The 19,521-nt window shown below is 39.1% G+C and overlaps 1 protein-coding gene across 1 annotated transcript in view; it reads right to left on the bottom strand.

The window, feature by feature from the left end:
• Positions 1-19,521, bottom strand: part of MACROD2 (mono-ADP ribosylhydrolase 2) — a gene marked incomplete at its 3' end in the record, with an annotated part of 798,315 nt that overhangs the window by 568,706 nt on the left and 210,088 nt on the right. The window lies entirely within an intron of this gene.

Genomic DNA, 19,521 nt, shown 5'->3' with positions numbered 1-19,521 from the left:
AGGAATGTGTTTTTAATATGAAAAGTGATTTCATACTAAATGTTGACCAGCAGGCTAACAGCAAAACAGGGTAGTTCCAGGAGCAAAATGTCTTTCCAGCCCATGAAAATGTGCTTTGCACCTATATTTTTTTTGTCCAAGGAATTGTTGTGCCTCAGAAACTGAAAGAAAAAAAAGGTGCCTCACTCTGTGAGGGGAAGCAGAAGGATCACAACACCAGATGTTACAAGACCCCTTGACACCCTGCCCCTGAATAAAAAAGCCCAGCTGACACTCAGAACAGACTGACAGAGGAAGATAGCAGTCTTCAAAAAGGAACTATGTTTTGTGTCTTTCAGAGTAAAGACATTAGTAAAAAATTACATTTTTCAGGCTGAAAAAAAGACATTACTCTCCACAAAAAAATTATGTAACCCCCATTTCAAATAAATAGCAGTAACCACCCATTTTGGTGTTATTCTTAAGAGCAGCAATGTCAGTAGTAGTGCAGCATAACAATATTTTAATGCCACAACATAGGCAGAAGAATTCTGCAGATATTATATTTATAAGTTGGAGCAAACCTCATTAACTGCCTGCAGCATTGCTTCAGTTCATTACATGACACAAACAGAACAAATTTATATAGCTGTATCTAAAATTACAAACAGGTAGTTCTATACTTCCAGGGCTACATCTAAGCAGCAGTATTTATGCAGCCATGAATAAAGTCCTGCCAGCATTTTGATTATAAAACTGTATTTGTAAGATTTATTTTATAAGTTGGTTGGAAAAATGTGATTTAACTTCAAAGTTACTACTAATATTTTGTCTTTACTGATTTTGTACAACTAATAAGTCCTTATTACCTAGAATAATTTTACATAGACTCAAATTAAAGGAAGTCAGTAATATGGGAATGAGATTATTTCTCAGAGAGATACTGACAAGTTCACTAGGACAGAAATTTGAATTACAGATGTTCTAAATCTAAAATGGTCTGTGGTGGAGCTGAGCATCCTTTTTGGAAATGGCAATGGATGTCTGTAAGGGTAAGAGTCCTTACAGGAACATGGTAACACTAGGAACAAATGCTAATAAAATGCCAAGACATTAAATGCTGAGATCAAATAAATATACCAAAAATATTTATCTCTAGATAGAGGATGTTTACACCAGATCAGTTCACAGCTGTACACCTTTGTTGTTTTAAAAGTAAAGGATAATGAAAAGAATCAGACCCTACAACTACTTTTTCCCAAGAACAATATCTTTTGTCTTGGACACAGAAGCAGCAGTGGGGGGTATGGTTTAGTGAGGTTATAATTCATCTTCACTAAGAGTTTTCTGACAAAAACAGTGTGAAGTGTCATTCTTCCCTTCCTCTGGGAGTTGGTGAAAGTGTTTCTGTCCTGCTTTTTTCTCTCACTTACAATACAATGTGTCAGAAGCTTCCAGTCTATTCCTCAGGTTCTTCTGGTGTCTTTTGTCCATTTTTATCACTTGGCATTGTGCCCGCCCCCGAGTTTCTAAATCTTTGATGAGATCATATGCTGCTGCTCACTGGAGGTCTGTGTCTGGGAGGTGCCAAGGATGCAGCACTGTGTGACACTCATGTGCCAACAGCTCCCCAAACACAACTTAACTCTCAGGCCATTCCATTTACTGACTCCTAGGGGGCCAGTTCACAACGTGGTGACAAAGGCATCAAACTAACTGCTATGAACGTGCACCTAGAGACTTACTGCCCCTTCCCTTTACTCCTAAGGAAAAAAAATACATTTTAAATATTTTTGGTGAATATTAAAATAAATACTAGGTAGTTTTCCAGTATCTTTTCAAAGCAAGAAAAAAAAAAAGAAAAATGAAATAGGAATATATGCCTGACTGAAACCAAACCAGCCAGCAGCTGAGGCCTATGACTCCAGGATAGGCTCAGATGTCCAGTGCTGTGTTACTGCTTGAGATGTAACAAATCAAGACCTTGGACCATGGCTTCCCAGCCCCACAAGGCACAGGATCCACCAAATTAAGCAAGAGTACACCAAGAACTGGTTATCTTGAACCCACCATATGTGGAGCAAAGAGGAGGAATGGGTAACAACCTGGTAAACCTTCTACCCCCAATGGGCACAAAACTTGTAGTGAGAAAGAGAGCAGGCTGTCGACCCACCAGCCCCTGCAGCACACCTCAGCAGAGATATCTGGCATTAAAAACACTCGGGTATACCCAGAACAGGAAGGACATGGAGCTGTTGGAGCAAGTCAAGATGATTAGGGGAATAGAGCACCTCTTCTATGGGAAAAGGCTGAGAGAATTGGGATTGCTCAGCCTGGAGAAGAGAAGGCTCAGGGGTGACCTGATTGTGGCCTTCCAGTAGCTGAAGGGAGCCTACAAGAAAGATGGACAGGGACTGTTCACTAGAACATGGAATGATGGGACAGGGAGGAATGGGTCCAAATTCAGAGAGAGTAAGTTTACATCAGATGTTAGAAAGAAATTTCTTACTGTAAGGATGTTGTGGCACTGGCACAGGTTGCCCAGAGATGTGGCTGCCCCGTCACTGGAAGTGTTCAAGGCCAGGTTGGATGGAGCTCTGAGCAACTTGCTCTAGTGGGGAGTGTCCCTGCCCATGGAGGGGAGTTGGAACTGAATCATCTTTAAAGCCCTTTTCAACCCAAACCTTTCTATGATCCTATGACATCAGAAACTAAGCAAAGATCAGAGTCCAGCAGAGCTCAGGAAGAAATAATGTTCATATCTAACATATACATGGTTAACCACCTGGAACAGCTTCTGACACAGGATGCTGTAAATTACTTAGGAGGACATAACTCAGATTTTTTTTTTTGGCAAATTTTCATTTAAAATTTTCTATAGAAAAGCTATTTTGACCCCAACAAGGAGGGAAAAAAAAGACACCAATCCAAACAGGTAGTAGAAATTAAAGGGGAGTTTTTATAAATGTGTGATGGCATTTTGCTAACTTGAAATAAAGAGATACAAACCCCAAAACCTTTGCAAACAAACCAATTGTGTAGTTCATGTGTTGCAGAATCTCTAAGGGGAATTATGCTAAATCAGTCCTGACTCCATTAATCTGTTCCTGCCCTGAAAATTGTTCTTACAAGACACGCAATAGATTACTAAGGAGGGTACTTTTTAAATTGCTATTACTCATGCAGGTGAGGTATTTTAAATATGAATCATACACTGACGCATTGTATTAAAAATCCAGCCATTTTTATGTCATGCCTCACAAAGTAGTTGCCACTGAGATGCATTAGACTGTCACCTAAAATCTCCTCTCCAGGGAAAAGTGAAACACTAAACTGGACAAAAAGCTATCATTGCTTTTGTGGGGCAACCCTGAATGAGCCAGTAGATGGGAGAGATGACCTAACAAAATTTGTCTTGTCACAAGTGACAACCTCAAGGGATTTTAAAAAAGAAGAAAAATTAAAGGGGAAAAAAATCATAAAAAAAGATTTGTTGGTGGAAGGAAAAGGCTAATGGAGTAGCTCCTTCCAAGAAAGGTGATAAACAAATTCATCAGGAAATTATGGTTTTCTTCCTGTTAGCTGCTGTCAACACAGAGAGAGAGAGCACAGCTGCCAGACACTGCCTGGGGCATGAGGAGTCACTGTCCCTCCTAGAAAGGTGCCCAGCTAAGAAGCAAAGTGTGCAGTTCCCTGCTTCAGTCCATGGTGGAGATCACCCAGACAAAAAATCAAAACACACTAATGAAGGTTTCCATTCACAACCTTGGGAACCCTTGTCTTTTCCAAATTTCCACTGAAGGAAGACCTGTCTCAAAATTATATCAAAGCTTGATTCTAATAGCATCTTGATATAAGTGAGCATCCAGAAGTGAGGGAGAGAAACACCTCCAAAGAAACAGAGTGTCATGGTAAAATACCATCCTCAACAGTCATGAAAGGATTAGCTAGAAGCACAAATATGAACACATTTAACACCAAAAGTTTAAAACAAAGCCAGTCAAAAGACTAATACATCACAGAATGGTTTAGGTTGATAAAGGATCTTAAAGATGATTCAGTTCCAAGTCCCCTGCCATGGGCAGGGACACTCCCCACTAGAGCAGGTTGCTCAGAGCTCCATCCAACCCAGCCTAGAACACTTCCAGGGATGGAGCAGCCACATCTCTGGGGAACCTGTGCCAGTGCCTCAGCACTCTCACAGTAAGGAGTTTATTTCTAACATCTGATGTAAACTTACTCTCTCTGAATTTGGACCCATTCCCCCTAGTCCTGTCACTCCATGCTCTAGTGAACTGTCTTTCACCATCTTTCTTGTAGGTTCCCTTCAGGTACTGGAAAGTCACAATCAGGTCACCCCTGAGCCTTCTCTTCTCCAGGCTGAGCAATCCCAACTCCCTCAGTCTTTTTTCAAGGAAAGCTGTTCCATCCATCTGATCATCTTGATGGCTCCCTCTGCCCTCACTCCAACAGCTCCATGTCCTTCCTGTGCTTGACCCCAGATCTGACACAGCCCTGCAGGTGGGGTCACACTTGAGCTGGGCACAGGGGCAGAATCCCCTCTGTCCCCTGCTGCCCACAGGGCTTTGGGTGCAGCCCAGGGCACCGATCTAGGCTTAGTTTGTGTGCAAGAAGTTTTAGAGCTGAGCTCACCAAGCAAGTGCCAGGGAAAAACCTGACCATATTTCTCACCTTCTTCAAGTGTTTTCAAAACATAATTGTCATTTCTGCCTGGAGGAATTTTTTCCCCCCCATCCCAGCATACTATCTATACCCTGAAGCTGCAACAAGGGCCTGCTAACAGAGTTTTCTGGTTACAGTTTCTCTTCTAAAAGCACATGACATTTTCATGGCGCTGTGGGCTCTGTTACCAGAAGTTCTGATTTACCCAATACAAAGGCAACAATATTTTTTCTAGGCTTACATGAGAGGCAGAATTCAGCTTGATTTAGCAAAGCTTTTTCAACAATGAGGCAACATTTGGCTTGGAGTCTGCCATTCAAACAGCTGCCCTTTGGGAATGAGGAGTATATTTCTTTCCCAGAGCCAGATTTTTGTGATGATGAAAAAGTTCCTGTTAAGCATTGATGCATATAACTAATTTGGACAAGTTAGGAAATGCACTCTTTGCTCATTACCTGGAATTTACAGTATCTGTGGGAAAAATATCAGTTATGGCACTGAGTCTCATAATGTCATCTATGCTTCACCAGTGCTGAGCTAGGAAGTTTCTAGATAAGCTTGCTATTATCTGATAGCAATGGGTCCTCTGCAACTGCTGAACTGCATTAGGAGGAACAAAATACTCCTGACATATTTATTTTCCTTCTGAGCAACAGCTGTAGTATTGATAAAGCAGAAAGGCAGGATATAAAGTCAGAACTGGAAGGCACAGACTCTGCAACCTAAAGTACAGCAAAAATGTGGGCCACGCTCTGAAAACATTTGCAAACACTTGACTCAAAGCACTTAGAGAGCAAAAATATGTTCACAGACATGTTTTATAAGGGCAAACACATATACAGTAGTTTAGGAAAAAAAAAAAGAAATGAGATTACAAAGGGGCGAAGCAGCTAAACGTGTAATAACAGAAAATTATTCTGCACAATTTCAGATACAGCTCTCCTCAGCACACAGGTTGATGGCAACAGCACTAGCTACCCTGAAAATGCTTCCTTTACAGTAAAAGTATGCCTTGAGATAATTATTGTATGGAGAACCACTTGAGAGTTAGGAAATGCTAGTTTGAACTTAATGTGTGTAGACTTCATTTGGTCCATTGTACTGTACTACATGGGTGGCTGCTTTTCCCCAAATAACATCTGCCTGACTCAGAGGAAGGAATGGGTGCTATAAATACTAAAAAATTTAATTTTTGCTGTTGAGTATGAGGCCACTTTTTTGTTTACTTTTCGCTCAGGTGCTGCTCAAAATCAGCCATGAAAACCAATTTATAAAAATATCCTGGCAGGAGTCGTGACATTTGACATGGAATTATCTGCATCCTTAATAATGTTCCTCAACTTATTTTCATACTAATGAAATAGCACTACTATTTGCATTGGAGAACTGCATGGAAACACATTTGCCTAAAACTTCTCTTTCATCTCTGAAGGAGACCATGTTCCATATGGATGCACTCTTTACTGAATGTGTTTGTTAAAATATTAAGAAGTCTGAAAATTCAATGATTGGTTAAAAAGCCATAAAACACTATCAGACAGGGGCAGATGCTTGTCCTGTAGTCAAATATCGAATCTGAACTCCAAAACTCAGAAGTGTTACAGCTATTTCAGGAAAAGAACAATATCAGCCTTATTCTTGGGAGCTGGAGAGCCATTTTACCTGAAAAATATGAAAACTGAATAAACTTGGCAAACTCTTCATGAAAATATTCATCCAGTGATGCATATTTCATTTTGCACAAATAAGGGGACAAATTTACAAGCAATAAGAAGATGGTTTTATGTACAGGATCAATCCATCTCTAAAATTTTCATCTGTGGTGGGTTGACCCCAGCTGGATGCCAGGTGCCTACCAAACCTGCGCTATCACTTCCCTTCTCAGCTTGGCTGGGCAGAGAAAATATAATGAAAAGCTCATGGGTTGAGGTAAGGGCAGGAGAGATCACTCACCAATTACCATATTGGGCAAAACAAACTCATCTCGGGGAAATCTGATTTCTTACCAATCAAATCAGAGAAGAGTAATGAGAGAAAATAATCTTAAACCTTAAAACACCTTTCCCTCTACTCCCTCCTTCCTCCTGGGCTCAACTTCACTCCTGATGTCTCTGCCTCCTCTAGAAGAGCACAGGGGCACAGGGGATGGGGGTCCAGGGGTGGCCTGTGGTCAGTTCATCTCACACAATGTCATTTCCTGCTGCTCCTACCTCCCCAGGGAGAGATTCATCAAACTCTTTTCCTGCTCCAGGGTGAGATCCCTGCCATGGGACACAGCCCTTCTCTAAATTTTCCAATGTGAGTCCATTCCATGGGGTGCAGTCCTTCAGGAACAGCCCCCCATGGGATCCCAAGTCCTGCCAGCAAACCTGCTCCAGCACGGGCTCCTCTCTGTGGGTCTAGAGGTGCTGTGAGGAGCCTGCTCCAGCACGGGCTCCTCTCTGTGGGTCTAGAGGCGCTGTGAGGAGCCTGCTCCAGCACGGGCTCCTCTCTGTGGGTCTAGAGGCGCTGTGAGGAGCCTGCTCCAGCATAGGCTCCTCTCTCTGTGGGTCCAGAGGTGCTGTGAGGAGCCTGCTCCAGCACAGGCTTCCTCCAGGGTCTCAGCCTCCTCTGAACATCTCCCTGCTCCAGTGCAGGTCTCCTCAAGGACAGACCAGCCTCACCATGGGCTGCACCCCAGGCTGCAGGGGAATCAGCTCTGCTGCCCAGAGCACCTCCTTGCCCTCCTCCTTCTGCACTGACCTTGGTGTCTGCAGGGCCCTCACGTTTTCACTGCTCTCTCCAGCTAAAATTGCTCTTGCACAGTAACCCTTTTGCTCTTATTAAATACATTCTCCCAGAGACTCTACCATCTTTCCTGCTGGGCTCAGCCTTGGCCAGCAGCAGGTCTTTCTTGGAGCTGGATGGCATTGACTCTACTAGACATGGGAGAAGCTTCTGGAAGCTTCACAGGAACCACCCTGGTAGCACCATCCCCCCCATCCTCCCCCCAAACCTTCCCATGGAAATCCCACACAGCAGAGCTTTACTTGCAAACGTTTCTGCAAAGATTTTACTCATTTTCCCTTTGGCATCACATCAAGTGTAGCTTAGTAATTAGAGATGCAAGTTTAAATCCCCTCAGTTTAGACCATCACTGGCCTTGTCTTCAGTTCCCAGTGCAAAAGACAGGAATACATCCAAGGCACTGACATGCTTCCACTTGTCTGGCAGTCACAGGGTACCTAACACAGTTAGAGATGCTCTGTGCTAACAGCAGATTTCAGAAAATGCATTTTTAAAATAATTCATACTACATCAAGAGGAACTTTTTCCTTTAAAGAGAATATGAATCATTTAATGCCCCCCGAAATCCATTACTTTCATGCACTGTAGCAAAATAAATATTTTACAAACAATGAACTTCCAGCTCTCTGCTTCTGAATTCTTATTTATCTCCAGTTACAAACTGTTTAAGCCTCGTTTGCCATCTTAGCTAGAACAGCCAGAAAGTTTCTGCACAAATGATCTTTTCACAGTGTGCTTGCTATTTAAACTCACTAAAATATGTAAATCTAATTATTTGTCTCAAAAGTTTCTGCATATGCATTTTAAGAATGCAGTGTACTGAAGTTTGTTCATAATGCTGAGGCCAAACCCTACAGTCTCACAGAAGAACCCACGACCAAATAAACTGACACGTGGAACAACTAATTCAGAGAAGGAGATCTGTTTAATTAGCCCACTAAAACAATGTGAAATACAGTTGTGAAATCTGTTATTAGAAGCCTTTTTCTTTAATCTACACTCAACCTTTTTTCAAATCTTTTCCATGAAGTATCAGCAGGTCTTTAAGATCAAGTATTGTTAGCAAATGTTCTCCTGATACCACCCATCTGTTAGGTGTTAGTGTTGATCTTTTCCCAACATTCATAAAACACTCTTTTCTCCATTGTAGATTATAAATATCAGCAACCCTGTAGAAACAGCTTTGTTTAGATCTGCCAAGACCCTCTGTCCTGCAAAATGTTGAGTATTAATCTCCAGTAAAAACAAATTCCAAAGGATTTTTAGTATTTTTAATTAGTGGGTGCTTTTTCATCTCATTAGAAGTATAATCAGTAGATCATTTGTTATGCAAACATTATTATTTCTCTATATTGAGAACAAACACAAATTTTTTATTTTAGAATATTAATTAATTTTGATGTTGAACTTATCAGAAAAGCTGCCAATTTGCATGTTAGTCACTTACAGTCTTTAGACCGTAGAGGGAATCTATTTAGACATAAACAGTTAAACAGTGAAAGATGAAGCTAAAATAGCCATAAAAAGGACAAAAGAGGAGGAAGCACGTTTTCTACATCTGAGGCAAAGCAAACAATTGCAGTAGTAATTATAGCCCTCTTCTTTAAAGGAGACTTTAGACCAATTGTCCTGAGGCCACTGAAGGAAGAACAAGATTTAGTTACAGTGGCCATTTGATACTGCAATTTATTGCTTGCAGTATTTTCCTTGAAACAAGATATTTAAGAGAGCCAGTTGCTTGGTGTTAAAAGCTTAATTTTCAAAGCAAATTTGAAGAATGATTCCAGATTTTGACATGGCCAGTCTTCTTATTACTGCTCACATATTTTCCTTGGGCTATGAAAACAATTCCAGGTTCTTTTCTTCATTTTGACCATAGCAAATGAATAATGTGGCCATGCAAGTGATACAGTCAGAAAATCAAGGTCTGCAAGGCAACTCTGCTCTTAGGTTCTTTACTGATACCCAATATTAATAATGTCTTATTATTAAATTACATGCTTAAATATGCCTATTTTAAATGTTTTATATGCTTTGTAAAACATTATCATCAGAATATATTTCTGTTAATAATTCTTCATATAACTCAGTTGATAATTCTTCAATAACTTAGAATGACCCAGGAGTAATTTTAAGAAAAAAAAATTCTGTTTATGTGATGAGTAGACAAAAGAAGACCAAGTCAGGGCTGTCTGTAGGTATATGGACAAACTCACCCACATTTTTTAAGACTCAGTATGTAGACATGAGACCAAGATTGTCATCAGAAACCCAAGCTGCTAAAACAATGTATTTAAACCTTTATGGCTGAGATTTTCCAAACACCTTATTACTGATTTGACTTAAATATATGGAAATAAATGGCCACAGTGAAGTGATCTGATGTGGGCAAGTCAAACCTGCTGCCTGCCCTCCAGTTAGGGAGAGATGACAGAGCTTTGAGCCTCTGGAGGAACAGCTTGGCAGTGCACATGATGGAATTTTTCAAGTGCTTTTGTGACAGAGGATTATGAATAGGCAAATACAGACTCATGGATAAAGCATTTTTAAAATGATAGCTCCCTTCTCTAAATGTCCAATATATAGCAATCAGTCCTACTCACAGGAGCTGACAAAACAGGCAAGGATTTGCTAATACAGCTCAGGGAATATGATAGTCAGTAAATATTGAATGAGCTATGTATGCTCCTTCCCTACAGCTGGAAGGGCCTTTGCCAGGAAATTATTAGGAAAGTGAAACAGCAAAGATAATGTGAGAAAGGGCATAATCAGAAGATCAAACCAAATGAAAGTAAAATAAGGAAACAAAGAGAAAAAGAGGAAAGGAAAAAAGCAATAAAGTTCATATTAGACCAAAGGAGCACTTGAGAGAGGACAGATGAACACACAGCTGCAGATCACATAGGCTGGAATAGAAAACGGTGGGAAAGGGGGGAACCAGGAACATCTTCAAAGTCTGAGAGCTTCACATGCAACTGGTTTGACAGGCTCCAGCCAAGGGGATCTCTGTTCCGAGCCTATTTCATCTCAGGGACACTCTTGTTCCATAAACCCACATCACACAGGCCAGGCAGCATGCAAAGCATCCTGCTCCCTCCTCTCCTCCTGTGTTATCTCTGCTCCAACTGGTCCCATGCTGCTTCCTGCCAGCTCCCCATACACGCCCAACAACCTGAGCCAGCATCAGGGAATTTGGTGCTCAAGCTCTGTTTTCTTGTTCCACTCATCCACCTCTGCTCTCTGCCCACAACTGGGGGAAAGAGAAAAATCCGTGCACATGCAGCTGCTCAAGGAACAGATGGGAAATAAGAGAACTGATGAATGTAATGCCAGCTCCTCAAACATCTCACCATTAAAATATACAAAATTATTTGGCTTAGTTTTTCTTATCTGTACCCTGGAATTAACATTTCCAATCATTTGTGTGCTGTCTTTTAAAACATGACGATGAAAATTCCTTTAGCAATGCTAAATATTAGTACAATTAATGTCATGGCATGTTTGAGATTAAAGGTATTATTGAAGTGGTTATGAGAATTTGTCAAGTTCTTGTCTCACTCTGACTTCTCAAACACTGGAATGAAAAAAGCCCTAAAAATAGAGGGAAATGGGGATGCTGTCCATTTGAATAATATGAAAAGCTAGATATTAGTAATCTCAGCTCAGTTGCTGATAGCTAGTTCCTCAGAATGTACAGCTGCTCTTGATTTTCCTTGTTCATTACTAATAGTGAGTGTCTTGAATGTATTAGAAGAAGACATTAAATAAATTAAAACCTCATTTTCCCATCAAAAGTAATTAGCACATTTTTTTACATCCTGGACAGGTACTTCTCTTATTACTAGTTATTCTCTTTGGCATACACATTGGCTAGGGAGAAGAAGTGCATATTTTACACTGTCTGACAAGACAATTTATTCCACAAGACTACAAGATAAGCCATTTCACATATTTGTTAAAAAAAAATCAGTAGAAATCAATATGCAAAATCATCATGTAGCTGGCCACAAGAAATTTCAAAGTAACTATTTTTGGTAGAATCACTGCTATCTGAATTGAAGAAATTAGAATACACTGCTGACATTGACACTACCAAGTAGGAAAAATATGCCTAAGTAAATTTTAACAGCAAATTTTAACAGCAATTTCACAGCAAAGTGATGCTGTACTTAACATGGCCCTTGGGGTCTTGAGCTGATGTTCAGCCCAACTGCAGAGAAGAGTGGAGAAACTTAAAAGGCACACAAATGTAATTTCAGCCTGACACAGCACTATGCACCACAGCAATAATAGCAATAATTTGTGTCAATGGCTGCAGAATTACTGTTGCTGAGATGTACTTTATTATGTTTCACCCATCCTTCAGCAGACTTTCAGTGCTACAGAGCAGAAGAGGAGCTGGGTCAGAAGCAATAATTCACTACACAAAAGATCCTCTTGATCATGCAAAAAAAAAAAAAAAAAAAAAAGCAGTTGCCATTTCTGACTTTGAAAAAATCCAAGGAATGTTTTGACATCTAGATTCACTCATGCCAGTATCATTAAGGCAGAAAGGCAAGGAACACATCACTAATGATCCAGTTTGTATTTCCAGTTCCTGAATCATGCAGGGCTTTTTGTCTCAGGTAGTAATCCAGCTTTCTCCAAGTTTTTTTGTCTCAGCATATACAGCTTGGATGTTTTTTAAGCTTTATTCAACCATCCATGCAAACCAGCTACACCCCAGACTCACAGCAAGCTAGTTATAAGCATTTGTTTATCCTCGACTACTTCCTCTGTACTTAATTTATGTTACATTTTAGAAGCTTTTAATTAGGGAGCATCTACTGATAACAGGAAGGATATAGTTTAAAAGCACAAGAACAAACTCAGATAGGAATTAAGTTAAAATAAAAAGAAAACATGAGGCTGTTCATTCTAACTCACAGCTGTGACTTCCTTGTACCTTTTGTCACTGACTACAACTTCTGCTTTAGAGAAATGTGGACTGTGAGAAGATAAAATCTTGTTTCACATATAAGAAAATAACAAGGCTGTGAATTAATTTGTGTGCTAAAAGGTGTTTCCAAATTGCTTCAGTATTGTTCAAAACATGCACTGAAAATGACATTCATGAGGTTTTGTCATGTAAGTGTTTCAAACACCCTTTCAGGACAGTGTATTTCACAAAGGATAATGAGAGAAATAAAAATCAAATAACTAAAAAGCACCATTTGTGCAGAGATCCATGGAAGGGGAGAAAATCTCCCGGGATGGAGCAAGAGCTATGAGACTCATGGTCACCCATTGCAGCCTGGGGAAGATTCTCTCTGCAGCTCTGGATCAAGTGGTCACTCTACTGTGAACCCAGAAAATCATTTCTTACTATTGCAGAGAGATCTGGTACACAGCCCAGAAAAATCACCTGGAAAAGATCCAAAGCTCTTGGCTCTCACATCTGCTTTCTAGATAGTGGTCTTGCCCTTACCCAAATAGATTTATGAACTCTGCAAATTAGATAAGGTAAAGCATATACCACCCTTAATAATACCACCCTTAATTAATTATCTTTAGAATAGATTATTTTAAATCTGGTACTATTTCTACAACACAATAAAACAAACACTCTTCAAACAGAAAATATACAAATCAGTAGAAAACTGGCCAGCAGTACTTATGAGAATGTCTTTCACCTTTCTAAATGTACTATTCTGTCCTTCTCCTCTCTCCTCCCTGCATTATTTTCTGGTTTATAACACGGCTGTTATTTGTCTGAGCCTGATAAGCTCCTGGAACTCAGTTTGACCTCTCAAACAAGTTTCCAAGAACGTAGCCATCACAAGAAATCAAAATAGTGCATCCACAACAAACTAGTTCAGAAGTTGTGCTTATCACAAGCCTTTTTAATTATCTTACATAGCTTTGATTCCTTTCCTCAGGGTACTAATTACATGAATGTGTTTCATTTCTTTGAATGTTATGAAATAACATCCACTTTTTCCACATTTTCAAGCAATATTCTGCATGCACACTACTTTTAAATGCACAGCATTCAATTCAAGCCTTAGCAGTAGATTGGCTTTAATCATCTGAAACATGCTATGCCATCTCTCTGGTGTCAGAGAGAAGCCTGACTTACTGGATAACCTAAATCACACTACAGCAGGTTTGGTACATCAATTACCACTTACTTTTCAAGTTCAATTATTGCTACAGAAATGTAAAATGTTGGAAAGTGGATTGAAAAATGCAAAGGAAATGCTAGGGGTCAAAAACTTGAGCTTTCAGACCAGTTTACATAATTTGTTATTATTTTTTTGTTTGCAAATCAATGAGTAACTAAACCAAATCAGCCACCAGTGTTTCACTGGAGACAGATATCCTTCACTATCACAAGTTAAGTTGTTATCAACAGTTTTAGTACATAGGTTTTTTATTTTCTTCAGGACCTCCCAGACTTATTTATATGAGAAAAGAGAGGCTTCTGTTCACCTCATAACCATAAAATAAGCCAATACTAGACTGTCAAAACCCACAGTTGCAGACTGTGGTATAGTGATATAACCAAAGACAGTAAGGAGTTACTCTGTGTTAGTCTTAAGAACATAACTTCATCTCCCCTATTCATCTCTCTTCTTACTTCATCCACAAAACAAAAAAGTCCAACACTAATGACTGCTCAAACCAAGTCTAGTTATTTTTTTCATCTTCAGCTGAAAAAAAACTCCAATGCTAGTTAAAGAAGAGAAGTACTATTAGCAGCACATGAACTGGAATAGATATTTAAACAAAACAAAGGGCTTCTTATATCAACTAACTAACTAAGTGTATGTTTGATTTGGATACCTCATGATGCCAGGTTTTGCCTCCGTGGAAATGCTTTCAGACTTGTCCAGGTAACCAAATGCCTACGCTTCTAGATATTTCTGCAAGCCTGCAGAAACCATCCTGGGCATTTGGTGATTTAATCCAGATAGTTTATACATCATTTATGTAGGCTATGGATATGAAGGGTTTGCTTTTAGCAAAATGAGTATTCTCACTTAGAAAATGCAAACCAACTTTAGCTTCGCTATTCTTCTCAAACTCTTCTTCAAATGACAGGCAGCAAGAACATGAAAACCCTTTAAATCATAGGGAATGAAAACTGTGCTCCCAACTAATACATACTCTCCAGCTGCCTGTGGTATGATCTTCTCCAGTCAATGAAACAGGTTGTGTAGGAAAAAATGTTTTCCTGAAGCATATCTCACAAAACCAACGAAAGGAAACAATTCTCTCAGATTAAGTATTTTCCTTTGTTCTTTAACCCCAGTAGTAAAAGGGATCCCGTACCATATTTATATCTCAGTCAAAAGCAACAAAAAAAGGTTTTAAATTAAGGAAAAAATAGGAATTAAGAAAAGCTGGGTTTTACCTACATTTCACTGAAAATGTTTATAGGCAAGCCTCATGTAAGTTTTGCAGGTAGAAAAATTCCAACACACAGACACAAATGAGGGAAAGACAGAATGACTGAAAATCAGTAAAAGCACCATTCAGGAAAAGGTTCAAATGTGATCACATCTACAGAGTGTTGAGTGCCCTCCCCTCACACCACATTAATAACAGTCACAGGAATCCAATATCTTACCAAACTGGACCCAGAAAGAATGAAACAGGACACCTCAGTGCCATTTAATTTTCATTTTAAAACACAATCAAATAAACAAACAAATGCCAGCACCCTGAATCCATGCACCTTCCATCACTGGATAGATACACTCGGGAGAACAACCTTCCCAGCCTTTGCACAATGTCAGAAGCACAGACACTTCAAAGCTTTATACTCCTCCATATAGCAAAAAATACCACCCAAAAAGGGAAATTTGCATGGAGCCACTGAACGTAGGAACACAGATTTCTCCCAGAAAGTGCACGGCTCATTTCCTTCAAAAAAGAAATGTATTGTTACAGACATTAAATACAAAGTACCTAAATGCATTGCATAGTTAGCTACAATTACTATTCCTACTCTTTCATAAACAATGCCGTCTAAAAGGATAAAGCCAGGGTTAAAACCTTCATTTAAACTAATCAGAATAAATGTCAACATAAGCATCAGCAGAGGAAGACATGCCAAAAATAATAGAAAAATAGCGAAGACATAACAAACAATAAAGCTACTTAAAATCATGGATACTGATTTATCCTATGATGCAGCACAAAATACTTGAAGGCAAAACAAAAATTCCACTTAATTTTCTTTCGTTTGAAAGATCTAAATGTAAATACTGGCTTCCATTGCTCCTGTGACTTCTGCAAACAAATGATTTTGAAATAAGTTCTTTGCTTTTCCTTTAAGGAGCTATGTGTGCTAAGCTGGAGCAGTCCTGAAAACAGAAATGCATTCAGTTAGGGCAAAATAGAGGAATTATACAATAGGAAAGGCTCTTCAGGCCCAGCTCCTCCTGGGCATTGAGGGAGGGTGTCTCTATGGACACAGATCAGGTGATGCTGCTGGGACAGGTGCGTGCATTAGCAGAGTGAATTTAGGTAACACACCCAAAAAAATTATGTCTAGTAACTATTACTTCCAAAGCCAGCAGGTTAGCATTCTGTGTTATTTATCTTAAATTTCCAAGGCTGTGAACATGCCATCATATCTGGCAAAACAGTGGAATTATACCCTTGAAAAACACAAACCAGCATTAGGTGACTGATAAGGGAAGCATTGCTCAGCTCAAATTGTTCCAAACTCTGGCTGGCACTTGGTAAACATGGATATCAGGATTCTTTGTTAAGCTTCAGCCTTGGGGTCCCCTCACTGACCATGCAGCTCTCAGTGCTCAGGTGCTGACCTTTGCTCAAGTCATTCTCTATGTCTGGACATTACCCAACTCAAGTCCAAAGCATTATGAGCTGCATAATGTACTTTTTCTCTTCAAATAAAGGAATTGAAACACTCAAGGGCAGTTATTAAAAAATGGGAAAAAATCAAAGAGGATGACTCTAAGATGATTATTAAGTCTGACCAAAAAAATGGTGCTTTTTTCCCCAGAGTCTGCAGTATTGACAAACTGATGTCCTGCATTCCATGACTACATTGGCTGTTGGGAATCACTACTCAGATCCAGAATGCTGTGATGCATTGAATAATTTCCTTTAAATTCCTATCACTCATTACTTAATGTGATGACATAAACTTGGACTGTAAAATGACCTACCGTAGGCTCATTAGTCATGTTTCTCTTTTGCTCAGAAATGTAGTGGAAATTTGCACACATTAAAGAAGACTGCTTTTAAGAACTGTCCAAATACATTGTAAAGTCTTACCCTCTCTGTTTTTATGTCCAGCAGTGATCGTGCCATTCCCTAGCAAAATTAACCTTGATCTAAGTCATTTGTTGCTACTATGAGGGATTTACTGAATATTACTATAATATGCAAGATGTATCTAAGACATTACATTTGTCCAGCTAATGGCAAACTTAGGTTTGTAAGGCATTTTCTCTTTCAGTATCACCAGAGGATAGCTGAATTAAATGAAGCAAGAGACATGAAGCTTCTAACCTGTTTCTGTAAGGTATACCAAGCTATTTAACTCTTTAAACCAAGATGATATTTTGTGTGGACTTCAATTCCAGGTCTCTGACAAATTACTGAAACAGGCCATTGCATTTGGTTGGAAAGTTCTTCTATTTAGGAATAATCAGTTGCAGGATCAATAATTCAATTTACAAGCCTGAAAAGCCAGCACTGTTCCATTTTTCTTAGAAGCTGTGCATCTTAGTGGTAATGTACAGAGTAGTAGAAGACTTTTAGAATTATCTCCTGATGTAGAAATAACTGTGCTCCAGCCAAATAAGAACTTTTTTAGGCACGCGTCTGTGCTCATACATTTCCTCTATTTGCTACCAAAACCTGATTGACTTGGAGAGAGACATGTACTGGGTGGTAACTTGATGGCCAATCTGAGTACATGAGGTTTTAACAGCACAACAAAGGGTTAACACACATGCTGTCACAAAAGGAAATCAAGAACTACAGTCTCAAATGACAAAACATTGTTCCAAAGAGAAAAAGGACTGAGTACAACTTCAGCAAAGTGGTACAAATTATAAAATAATTATCTAGCATTTTTAAAGCATGAGAAGAGCCAATAAAAGGGTTTAGGTGGTCTAGAGCTGATCATCCACCAACACCTCTAAGGGCTTTGAGCAATTACAGAGATTTCAAATATGAGCAAACACCTATTTTCTAAACTGCTGAGCACATACAAATGGGAATTAACCATTTACTGAGACAAGCAATTAAGACAAATTAGAAAACAGTTTCATGTGCTTTCTGCACCAGAAATACCTTATAAATGCCTTTCAGTGACCCAAAAAGTGAACAATAAGCCTATGTTAAAGGCTACTGTCAGAGAGACAAAGAGCAAAGACATGCAAGCTTTGTCTACACTCATCCAGAGAAACTCAGCAAATTGCTCTGTCATGCATCTTGTACCCTCCCCAGCAATCATGGGAACCTTTGCCCTTTTGCCCTGACAGATTAAATCGAAGCATGAAGAAGCAGGATCTTAGCCAAAGAATATTACATTTTAAAAGCTGACCTAAGCTCTTTTTATTTGCCCTTTCATTTTGATCTCATGTTGATGTTTCAGTACTTTCCTCGCATACCGAGTTCATCAATCTCTAACCCATTCCTGATGTATTATAGGTTTCTGCATTTCTTCCATTTCAGGAAAGGGTGACATGCTTTGCACTTTACAGACCAACTGTAATAGAAGGGTCTATATGATTCAAGAGATCTAGAATACTTAGTCATGAAGAACACTTGTCATCTGGATTTCTCTTGCCTCTCAAACTATGAATATTTTTATGCACTAAGACTTAGAATAGTAAAACAGTTGTTATTTGCTTTAATACTAATTTTTAACTTGCATAAAATTTATCACAAGGGAAAGGATCTGGGCAACCACCCTCTTTCTCCCAAGTACCAGCCCACCCACCACTGCCCTTCCTTAAACAGCTGCATTTAGAGCCCTGTAAGTACTTTGTAATCAGGTGCTTGGTTTTCTCAAACCTCTAAAACTGACACAAACATTAACCACATTTGACACAGTGAGTGAATAACAGCATAAACTATTACACTATTTTACCTGAAATTAAAATTCTCTAGTCTGCTACAGTTACCTTTCAAATGGGCCTCAGCTTTCAGACTTGAAAACTGAGGGTGTGATCTGCACAGCTCAGGACTAAGTAACGAAACACTCAATCTTCCAGCTCATGACTCCCAAATTTTTTGAAAGGCCTAATCACCTTTCAGAGGTTAATAAAACCTGTTTACCTCAATCTAGCTTTAAATAGATGTATCACTGTTATCAATAAGAACTCATCTGTGGCTCACAGATGTTTGAGCCACTCTCATACCTTTCCAATGGACTGAAGATTGTAACACCATTGCATGAGCTATCAAAACATTTGCTCGGGTAATCTGACTGGTAAAAACTTTCAATGCCTATAAAGCAAATGAAAACACTTTTATAGAGAATAACATTGTAACAATTTTTTAAAAATCAATCTATTAAGCAACACAGTAGAACGAGAGAATATCAACTTTAAGTTTTTATGTGGGACACACTCCACACTAAGCACAGAGACTAAATTTATGTAATTCCCAATGACTTAGAAGCAAATATCTCTTCCTTCTACACAATGATCTAATATTGCACACCATCATCCAAGTCTTCCTGACAAAGCAGGAGAAAAAGCACATATATTTGTACACAAAAAGATCAATATTTAGACACTGCATAATCCTTTCTCTCTTTAAATGGGTCTTCCTAGAAACTGGTCATCTTTTAAATGGATATTCCTGCAGAAAAAGGATTTTTTCCAGATTTTTTGTGATGGATATAGAAGATGCAAGACATCTAGATACGCTGTTTTTTATTTTTTAATTAGAAAACTCAACATTTTTTTCTATACCATTTTCATAGATAACAGTATAGAAAAGTGGTAAAGTAATATTCCAGATAAGAGAGGAGTTACATTTGATTCTGAGAAAAATATTTACAGATTGCTCAAACCACTATTTAGTAGTATTTTA

The sequence above is a fragment of the Geospiza fortis genome, unplaced genomic scaffold, assembly GCF_000277835.1.
Source record: "Geospiza fortis unplaced genomic scaffold, GeoFor_1.0 scaffold185, whole genome shotgun sequence".
NCBI classification, from domain to species: Eukaryota; Metazoa; Chordata; class Aves; order Passeriformes; family Thraupidae; genus Geospiza; species Geospiza fortis.
Note: the sequence above shows the minus strand (reverse complement) of the source record. Positions and strands in the feature narration are given on the sequence as shown.